The 10,947-nt window shown below is 43.0% G+C and overlaps 2 long non-coding RNA genes across 7 annotated transcripts; one reads left to right on the top strand and one right to left on the bottom strand.

Annotated features, from left to right (window-relative positions):
* Positions 1-461: 461 nt before the first annotated feature.
* LOC127003761 (uncharacterized) lies at positions 462-1,265 on the top strand. The gene is made up of 2 exons (XR_007757391.1): positions 462-884; positions 1,114-1,265. It is a non-coding gene; the product is annotated as an uncharacterized LOC127003761 (long non-coding RNA).
* A 276-nt stretch (positions 1,266-1,541) lies between these two features.
* Positions 1,542-3,209, bottom strand: LOC127003760 (uncharacterized). Of its 6 annotated transcripts, none has more exons than XR_007757387.1 (3): positions 2,597-3,174; positions 2,076-2,143; positions 1,542-2,007 (listed from the first exon to the last, which is right to left on the bottom strand). It is a non-coding gene; the product is annotated as an uncharacterized LOC127003760 (long non-coding RNA). The 6 variants fall into 6 exon arrangements; XR_007757385.1 differs by having other exon boundaries at positions 2,529-2,656; XR_007757390.1 differs by having other exon boundaries at positions 1,542-1,939; positions 2,529-2,656.
* Positions 3,210-10,947: the final 7,738 nt, after the last annotated feature.

The raw sequence follows: 10,947 nt of genomic DNA, 5'->3' as shown, positions 1-10,947 counted from the left end.
TTATTTTTTTTATTTGACGCTTTTCTTCGTTTTACTTTTTAGCTACAGAGGGGGAGGGGGGGGGAACCATTATAATCCAAATTCTTCCAATTACTCTGTCCTACCTCCCCCCTCCCTCCCTCCTTCTTCTTGCCTCCCTGCCTCCCGTCCTTCCCTTCCAGCTCAAGGTCGGACCGGAACTAAGGACTACACAATGAAAAAAAAATTGTGGTAGGAAAACGTGTAGGTAGAACTGACCATGACTGATGATGGAATAGATAAGTAAACAAATAAATAAGATGAACAAATAAGATAAACAAATAAACAAATAAAAGATATAGAGATAGAACTTATTTTTATTTATGCGGATTTTTTTTATTTATTTATCTACTTTTGCCCTTGAGCTGCTTCCTTAACTGCAAAAAGAAAAGAAAAGATGGATAGATAAACGTAATGATAGATAGCCATGCAGATAAATAGATAAAGAGTCAGACAAATACATGTTCGATCGTTAGATAATTTGATAGTTAGTTAGTTAATAGGTAGTCCAATAGTACCCTTGTATAGTACCCTTAGTTAGATAGGTAGTTAGATAGGTAGTTTAATAGTTAGACAGATTGAATTAGTTAGTTAGTTCGTTAATTTTACTGTATTCTGTATTTGTTTATTTATTTATTTATTTGGATTATTTTTTTGTTTTTGTTTTATTTTATTTTGGTGTTTTTCTTTTTGTTTCTTTTTCCTTTTCTTTATCTTTTTCTTTGTTTTCTTGGTGTTGTTTTTCTTTTTTGATGTTCTTTTATTTCATATCATCCTCTTGTTGATGTTCATTGGTCTGGGTGAGCCGCTTTCCTCCCAGAAGAGACCCACCCATAATTTTGGTGATGTTAGTTAGGGGCCGAAAGGTGGATGATGTTTCTTATAGTTTTCTTCTCTTGATGTGTTTTTCTTCTTGTTTTTCTGTTCAGATGTGTGTTCTGTTCTTTTTCTTCGGAGTTCTTTTCTTCGTGTTTTCTGATGTTCTTTTATTTCATATCATCCTCTTGTTGATGTTCTTCGTTGGTCTGGGTGAGCCGCTTTCCTCCCAGAAGAGACCCACCCATAATTTTGGTGATGTTAGTTAGGGGCCGAAAGGTGGATGATGTTTCTTTGTATGTTACTTTTCTTGATGTTGTTCTGTTATTGCTGTTACTTTTCTTTTGCGATGTTTTTTTGCTCTTTTTCCCCTATTTTTTGGTGTTCTTTTCTATATCATCCCTCTTTGATGTTCTTTGGTCTGGGTGAGCCTCTTTCTCCCCAGAAAAGACCCACCCATAATTTTGGTGATGTTAGTTTGGGTCCGAATAGTGGATGATGTTTCTTTGTATGTTACTTTTCTTGACGTTGTTCTGTTATTGTTGTTACTTTTCTTTTGCGATGTTTTTTTCTCTTTTTTCCATTTTTTTGGTGTTCCTTTCTGTATCATCCATTTTTGATGTTCTTTGGTCTGGATGAGCCTCTTTCTCCCCAGAAAAGACTCATCCATAATTTTGGAGATGTTAGGGCCTGAAGGTGGATGAACTGTGTTTTTTATTTTATTTTCTTGATGTTTTGTTACTATATTTTCCTTTTTCTGGTTTTCCTTTTTATTTTCCTTTTCTTTGGTGTTCCCATCACGTGGATTGTCTACGACATCTAACGAGCACCACAAGCCCCGGTTTATTGTTCGGAGTTTGCTCTCCTAGGCAGACTGCCTACCACGGCTGACGAGCTCCACCTGCCCGGGTTTATTGTTCGGAGTTTGCTCTCCTAGGCAGATTGCCTACCACGGCTGACGAGCTCCACCTGCCCGGGTTTATTGTTCGGAGTTTGCTCTCCTAGGCAGATTGCCCACCACGGCTGACGAGCTCCACCTGCCCGGGTTTTATGATCGGAGTTTGCTCTCCTAGGTGTATTACCTATGACGGCTCACGAGCCCAACCTGCCCGGGTTTTATGATCGGAGTTTGCTCTCCTAGGTGTATTACCTATGACGGCTCACGAGCCCAACCTGACCAGGTGTAATGATCGGAGTTTGCTCTCCTAGGTGTATTACCTATGACGGCTCACGAGCCCAACCTGCCCGGGTTTATTGTTCGGAGTTTGCTCTCCTAGGTGAATTGCCTACCACGGCTAACGAACCTCACCTGCCCGGGTTTGTAATCGGAGTTTACTCTCCTAGGTGAACTGCTCACGCTAACGACCTCCACCTACCCGGGTTTCTAATCGGAGTTTGCTCTCCTAGATGAATTGCTTTCGCTAACGACCTCCACCTGCCCGGGTTTGTGATCGGAGTTTGCTCTCCTAGGTGAACTGCTCACGCTAACGACCTCCACCTGCCCGGTTTTGTAATCGGAGTTTGCTCTCCTAGATGAACTGCTTTCGCTAGCGACCTCCACCTGACCGGGTTTATTGTTCGGAGTTTGCTCTCCTAGGTGTATTACCTATGACGGCTCACGAGCCCAACCTGCCCGGGTTTATTGTTCGGAGTTTGCTCTCCTAGGTGAATTGCTTTACGGCTAACGACCTCACCTGCCCGGGTTTAGTGTTCGGAGTTTGCTCTCCTAGGTGAATTGCCTACCACGGCTAACGAACCTCACCTGCCCGGGTTTATTGTTCGGAGTTTGCTCTCCTAGGTGAATTGCCTACCACGGCTAACGAACCTCACCTGCCCGGGTTTATTGTTCGGAGTTTGCTCTCCTAGGTGAATTGCCTACCACGGCTAACGAACCTCACCTGCCCGGGTTTGTTGTTCGGAGTTTGCTCTCCTAGGCAGATTGCCTACCACGGCTAACGAGCCCCACCTGCCCGGCGTTGTAACCGAAAGATCTCCGGCACCTCCGTCGGGGTCCCGATGGACGCCGAGGCGCCCTGCCGGGAGCCCTCCAGTCCTGCCATGCTCGCCTGGGAGACCTTGGGCTCGCTGGCGCTCCACCACCCCGCCGATTCGAATAGGGCAGATGCAAGAACTCGCTTCTTAAAACTACCAGACTGGATTATAAAATTAATCATAAATGCCGTGAAGGCGCCGGTCACCGCGTTTATCGGTTCTTGGATGAAGGACCGATGGGCCTCGGGGACGCGCACAAGCATCATAAGGAATCCTCGCCGCGGCTTCCGGCGCAGCATCCTTTTCCCTTTTCTTTCTTACTTCCAATTTTTCTTTTTAATTATATTTTCTTTCTCTGATTGACTGATTGATTGATTTTACATAGTAAGAATTGGGTCACCAATTAACGTCTTTCAGGTACATTGCATTCACACACCTGCTGAGGGAGAACACCAGTGAGCATGTTGACTCACGAGGACGGCCCACTAAAGTTTCCTAACATTTGTATTGGGCTGCCACTTCTCTTTAGTCGTCTGTTCCTCTATTTTCTCTTCTTTATTTAATTCTATTTCTCCCTTTCTTTCATCCTTGCTCTCTATACATATATTTCTTTCAAACTTCTTCATCAGCCCCTTTTCCTTTCCATTCTCCCTCCCCTTCATCTCCCTCCATCCCTTTCATCCCCCTCGCCTCCCGCCCTTTGCTCTTTTTCTGTTATCATGACGACAGCTGTTTAATTTATCTGCGGGGAGTTTTTTTTTATGTTCGTGGATGTGACATGCTTCCCGGGGCGTCCATGTTGTTGCACAGCACCCTAGAATATTCTTGGCAAAGTGCTTCAAATTTCTGAAGCTTTTTGCATCACGCCAGTACCTCAGTGGATTGACATCAAAAGGCAAAACACCTTCTTCTAGGTACGTTTCAAGTTCATCTCATCCCCTATGCCTCCCATGTCCGTGACGTCACACATTTTTGCGGGCGGATCCTTCTTCCGAGCCACCCATCCCTCAGTAACTGCCTAAATCCTCTCCTACTCCTCCATGTGACCTGAGGTTAATTTCCTCCTTACTCCCCACCCTTAATTTTTTTCCTCCTCCGCCTTCAACCTTAATGTTCTCCTTACTCCGCTTTCCCCGTGATCTGACGTTAATCCTTTACTCCTTCGCCTTCAACCTTCATCTGTTTCCTCCTCCGCCTTAACGCGGCTTAACATTATTTCTTTTTCTATTTCCTTAACAGTATTTATCCTCCTCAAATGGTTTTGACTCGAAATATAAATACAAATACAAAATACTTTTTTTCTGGGTGCCAAAATACAAATACAAATACAAAATGCTTTTTTTCTGGGTGCCAAAATACAAATACAAATACAAAATGCTTTTTTTCTGGGTGCCAAAATACAAATACAAATACAAAATGCTTTTTTTCTGGGTGCCAAAATACAAATACAAATACAAAATACTTTTTTCTCTGGATGTCAAAATACAAATACAAATACAAATACATTAAAATTGTATTTAAATACAATTCAAATACAAATACAATTGTATTTGATCCACCCCTGGTGAGGTCATGCATCTTGGGAGGGGAAATCCAGCATACCAATACCACATGGGAAACACTCCACTACCCACCACAGAGGCACAGAAGGACCTGGGAGCATATGTTACCAGGCTACCAGTGAAGGCGAAATCCGTGCTAATCGTAGCGGACGGGTTAAGGATTGAGGGCACACACACACACTTTTCATACTTAACACACGCACGCCTTTTCTATCTATATTATTTATCTCAAGTTCTTGCATTGCGTCACTAAGATTCAGCGAAGGAGAAGAAAAAAAGAAAATTTCCAAGACGTGGTTATGAGCAAAGGAGTAAAATTTTGCCTCGGAGAAGGAAAAAAACTCTACTGCATGTTTTTGCCTCATCATCATTAGTTTTAAAATATACTAAAACTTCTTACGAAAAGTTGGCATAATTTTTTGTAGGCCTGATTACTTTGCAGCAAAGTCATCGGTTATTAAAGTTCAGTGAGGGAGCAAGTCTTACTTCATATATTAATCTAAAGTATCATAGAAACAAACGTTACTAAATAAACAACTTAGTTTATAGATGTATTTGAATCATACGTTCTGGATATCAAAACGAAAAAAAAATATATGGGTGTAGATGTCATGATTATGTATTTGTTGTTGTATTTATGGTGGTTGTTGTGGTATATAGTTGTTGTTGTTGTTGCTGTTGTTGTTGTTGTTGTATTTTTCTTCTTTGTACTTTTCTTCTTGCTCTTATAATTTGTTCTAGTTCTTTTTTTGCTCTTTATTGTTGTTGTTGTTGTTGTTGTTGTTGTTGTTGCTGAATCTTCTTCTTCTTCTTTTTCTTCTTCTTCTTCTTCACAATACGCGGGGATAACAGCGGGATAAATTGCACTTTTGGCTTATGTTTTTTTTTATACTCCTTTTCTATTTATATCGCAATGGTCAATGTGTATACTATGACCCGGTTCTCTCTCTCTCTCTCTCTCTCTCTCTCTCTCTCTCTCTCTCTCTCTCTCTCTCTCTCTCTGTTTCTCTGTTTCTCTGTCTGTGTTTCTGTCTGTCTTTGTCTCTGTCTGTCTTTGTCTCTGTCTGTCAGTGTCTCTGTCTGTTTGTGTCTCTGTCTGTCTGTGCCTGTCTGTCTGTGTCTCTGTGTCTTTGTCTGTGTCTCTGTGTCTATCTGTCTCTGTTGTCTCTCTCTCTCTCTCTCTCTCTCTCTCTCTCTCTCTCTCTCTCTCTCTCTCTCTCTCTCTCTCTCTCTCTCTCTCTCTCTCTCACACACACACACACACACACACACACACACACACACACACCTTCACACAAAGTATCTTCTTATCTTCATAACTTTTGGGATTTCAGGCTTTAGTCTCGAGAAATAAGAGGTAAGCACACCCATCCAACTCCTTTCCGAGGCTGCCACTGCATGAACACAGATGTGGACGGGGGAAACATGGTGCTACTTATTTGTAATCAGGTGTGTAAACAGCTTTGGCAGGTCTGGGATAATTATCAGTAATATCTATAAATGACAGTTAAGCATATGAATTGAACTCCTTTCCGAGGCTGGCCCTGCACGAACACAGACGTAGACGGATGAAACACACTACTACTTATATATAATCAGGTATTTAAACCTCGCTGGTGTGTTGTCACGTGATCTGGAACAGCGTGAGGGATGCAAATGTAGGGACTATTGAGTCATCGTATATATTCATGTGGAAAATAGGATGTTTGTTAATGAAAATCTTTTATATTTTTTACTGTCCATTAATCTTCGAAACTCAAAAGAATAACCAAAACTTCTGTATCCGTAGTTTGCAATACTATGAAAATGTATATTCGTCTAGTTTGCAGGGCCTGAAGAGTTTCCCTTTGTGTGTAGTTTGCTGGCATCCCCTCGGCGAAGTTGTGCCGGCGCTGCGGTGGTTCCCTCAAGGCGTAAGTTTGCTCACTCATGGAAGTGTTATAGTTATTAATCTTGTAAGGCCGGGAAACTTAACATCCAATAATTATATAGTGCCAGGGCTTTGTCAAGTGTGTGTATGTGTGTGTGTGTGTGTGTGTGTGTGTGTGTGTGTGTGTAAAAGTTGCGAAACTCAGGAAGTTTAAAGGATTCCTATTCATACGAATTAACTGAAGACCATATGGCGAACGTGTCAGTCATGGACTCGCTCAACTCGAGTCATGGCATTGTCGATAGCTATGAAGGACAAAGATTCCGGTCTTTACATAGTTGTCTCGCTGTGTGTGTGTGTGTGTGTGTGTGTGTGTGTGTGTGTGTGTGTGTGTGTGTGTGTGTGTGTGTGTGTGTGTGACTTTGGTATTGAATAGTGACTTGAAAAGGCGAATAAATGCCGTTGGTAATAAGTGCCTTAGCAGAGTTATGGAATATCGTTGTAATGGCTTTGTGTCAATATAGTGACCACCCTATGAGACTGCGAATCGAGGCCTATTACCTGCATGCTCCCTAAACGCCAACTCCGGCTATACGGGCATGCGGCACGTTTCCAAAAAATCGATCCTGCTCATCGGGTTGTGAATGTAGGAGACAACCCTGAGCGGAGGATGCCAAGGGGACGCCCATAAGGATTGTGGCAGAGGCAAGTCTATGGATCCTGCCTTGAGTTACTCGGGATGGGAGTGTAAGGCGGGGGTGGGGGGGGGGAACACCGGTGCCCTCAGCATACATTTGCTAGAGAGAGCATACAGTTTATCGAATTAAAGAACCTCATTCACTTTAAGGTCTCTCAGGAAGCTAAAGCGAACATAAATATTCAGAACAAGACGCCAACATGTACTACGAAGCCTGACGAGTCTTGTGTACAATAGAGGATAACAAGACAAGCCTGAGCAACACATTTAACAATACTTTCCCCGGCAGAGGCAAATCCTACCATTAACTCGGCCCCTGTTAATTTACGTGCCAGCAAGTTGGGGAGCGAGTTTTTCTTCTGTTCGTGGCGGAGAGGAATTCCAAGAGTAATTACACCTAAATGTTAAGCTAAGTGGGTGTGGATATCAGGTCAAGAGGGTACTTTTCTTTTTAAACAAGAGCGGTAAGTTAGTTTTTTTTTACAACAAAGGAGACAGCTCAAGGGCACAAAAAAAGGAAACAATAATAAAAAAGCCCGTTACTCGCTGCTCCTAATTCTAGTAATCGAGTTTGGTAGCCGTTGGGAATATGGGTGGCTAGTGAGTGTAGCGACGCGCCCCCGGATGTATGCTCCACTTAAGGTAGTTAGCCAAGACCATAGAGCTCTGTTAGTGTTACCTCCTTCACCAAGCAGCTGCCTTGAGTCGGGGCTGAACTCTCAACCACCGGCCCCCTGCTATTGCCGCCTGGCCCCCTCCTAATGCAAGAGGTAACCAGAGTTTTAATTCTTTCATCTCTCTCATTTATAAATTCTGGAAGACTCATATTTTTACTCTTCTGTTCTCCTGTCTTTCAATAGGGGAGTATCAAGATATTTCCCGAACCTTCATTTGGAACACTTAGATTTCGTAAATTCTGAACTACTCGTATTTTTACCCTACTGTTCTCCTGTCTTTCAATAGGGGAGTATCAAAATATTTCCCGAATTTTCATTTGGAACACTTTTAGATTTCGTAATTGTGAACACAGCGTATTGCGGACTTATTATTTTTTTTAATTTCGTTTTGTCCATGCCTCTACCGCAACAAACCATTAGCGATGATGAATCCTTACAAGATGCATTAAACCTCGTCTCATTTTGATTTGTTCTGGCCATTTTAACTTTCTGTGTAATCAACGCGAACCTGTGAATGTTTCAAACTGTCACTCTGCGTTTATTGGATTCATACAAAGTACAGTGCAGTGTATTTAGAAAACAATATGTATTTTTAATTTTAGCCAATCATTAAATCTCGCCCCTTCCCCGTAAGTCTTCTGCATCTTCCGAGAACCCCGCCAGCCAAGCGCGAGACAGGAAGCTATTAATAACAGTGGTCGGGAAAACTCTCGCGCAATATTCCCGCATCCCATCAGTGTATCTTTAACCTGGTAGCTGCAGGGATCATGTTTCTTAAAGGCCCGTCTAAGCGAGAAAAATGAGAAAAAATCATCACTCACGCAAATCATTTCATAATATATATCAATGCATTTGTCATTAGTTTATGCATCATCTAGTTTGGGGGTTTGATATCATGGCAAAAATGTGGCCCGTCGCTGGTACACGGTAAAGCCACAAATTTGGCCCGTCGATGCTACACGGTAAAGCCACAAATTTGGCCCGTCGATGCTACACGGTAAAGCCACAAATTTGGCCCGTTGCTGCTACACGGTAAAGCCACAAATTTGGCCCGTTGCTGCTACACGGTAAAGCCACAAATTTGGCCCGTCGATGCTACACGGTAAAGCCACAAATTTGGCCCGTTGCTGCTACACGGTAAAGCCACAAATTTGGCCCGTCGCTGCTACACGGTAAAGCCACAAATTTGGCCCGTCGCTGCTACACGGTAAAGCCACAAATTTGGCCCGTCGCTGCTACACGGTAAAGCCACAAATTTGGCCCGTCGCTGCTACACAGTAAAGCCACAAATTTGGCCCGTTGCTGCTACACGGTAAAGCCACAAATTTGGCCCGTTGCTGCTACACGGTAAAGCCACAAATTTGGCCCGTCGCTGCTACACGGTAAAGCCACAAATTTGGCCCGTTGCTGCTACACGGTAAAGCCACAAATTTGGCCTGTTGCTGCTACACGGTAAAGCCACAAATTTGGCCCGTTGCTGCTACACGGTAAAGCCACAAATTTGGCCCGTTGCTGCTACACGGTAAAGCCACAAATTTGGCCCGTTGCTGCTACCGGGTTAATAAGGCCGGCCGAAACATCCACTATGAACGCCAGTCTTCCCGGCGCCGCGGCCCGAAAAATTATCCCCCGTCAGAGTAATTAACCCGCGCGTCGGTGTATTCCGTGCATAAAGATCAACGAATATTTGATTAACATAAGCACCGGTAGCACAACGAAATGACGGAAGGGAACGATGGACTTCCACGAACATGAAATAACAAAGCACAATATGACCCTTCTTTTAGTTTACCTTTATTGTTTGCATCTCTCTCTCTCTCTCTCTCTCTCTCTCTCTCTCTCTCTCTCTCTCTCTCTCTCTCTCTCTCTCTCTCTCTCTCTCTCTCTCTCTCTCTCTCTCTCTCATTTATGACTAATCCTGTTAATATAAATTCCTCCCTTCCTCCCTTCCTCCCTTTTTCTCTCCCTCCTTCATTATTCCTTCCCTCCTTCTTCCCTTCCTTCTTCCTCCCCTCCATCACCAGTAAACACACGCGATATACTCTCTCTCTCTCTCTCTCTCTCTCTCTCTCTCTCTCTCTCTCTCTCTCTCTCGCTCTGTGTGTGTGTGTGTGTGTGTGTGTGTGTGTGTGTGTGTGTGTGTGTGTGTGTGTCTCGCGAGCGCGCAGGCAAATAGATAGTTACACACTCACAGGTGGTTAATAAGAAACAACGAATGAGCAATATAACAAAGTACCCCATTAACTGTCTTCTCTTCTATGTCCTTCTTACCCGGGTCTTTAAACAGCCAACTACAGCAGCAGGACGTCAGCTCCAAATGACCATCGTATAGTTTGGCGCCATGATCTCACCTATCCCAATCAATCATTCATGAGTGGAATGCTATCAAACAAAGAGTACGAGAGCCATATTCTCAAACATTCCGGTGCTCACACACACACACATTTGATAACTTACATAGAGGTTGTGTCAGTGTTGTCATAGGTAGTTTTATGCGCCTAATGGTAGTTTGACATGGCTTCTGCACCATGAACGTGAAAAAAACCCTCACGAGAACTCGACTTTTCTCATTTGTGGGGTTTCGAAATTTGTTGTGAGATCCTACATTTGTTAAGGCTTTGATAGAGCTCGTGTTAATATTCAATGGATAGTTAAAGGAGGACAGAAAAGGGAAGGGAGAAGAAGAGTAGAGGATAAAAGAAAAGGGAAGGGAGGAGAAGAGTAGAAAAGGACAGAAAAGGGAAGGGAGAAGAAGAGTAGAGGAGGAAAGAAAAGGGAAGGGAGAAGATTGAAGGAGGAAGGGTGAGTGAGTAATAGGGGAAGGGAAGGGCAGGGAAGGGGTTGTTATATGAGCCTAGTTATATAGTTTACCAAGGCTTGTGCAACATGAACGTGAAAACACTCATGAGAACCCGACTAATCTCCTTTGTGGTCATTGGAAGTATGGATTGAAAGCCGTAAGCATGAGATGATAAGGTTTTCGTAGAGGTTCTGTTAGTATTTCCAGTTATATGAACCAAGTGATAGTTTGACAAGGCTTCTGTACCTTTAATATGAAAAACACAAATTATAACCCGATTAATCTCCCTTGTGGTCTTTGAAAATGAGATGATAAGGTTTTCGTAGAGGTTCTGTAGTATTTCCATTGGTAGTTATATGAACCTAGTGATAGTTTGACAAGGCTTCTGTACCAAGAATATGAAAAACACAAATTATAACCCGATTAATCTCCTTTGTGGTCTTTGGAACCATGAGCATGAGCTGATAAGGTTTTCGTAGAGGTTCTGTTAGTATTTCCAGTTATATGAACCTAGT

Source organism: Eriocheir sinensis, chromosome 26 (genome assembly GCF_024679095.1).
Source record: "Eriocheir sinensis breed Jianghai 21 chromosome 26, ASM2467909v1, whole genome shotgun sequence".
Taxonomy (NCBI): domain Eukaryota; kingdom Metazoa; phylum Arthropoda; class Malacostraca; order Decapoda; family Varunidae; genus Eriocheir; species Eriocheir sinensis.
This window is presented reverse-complemented; position numbering and strand designations above follow the sequence as displayed.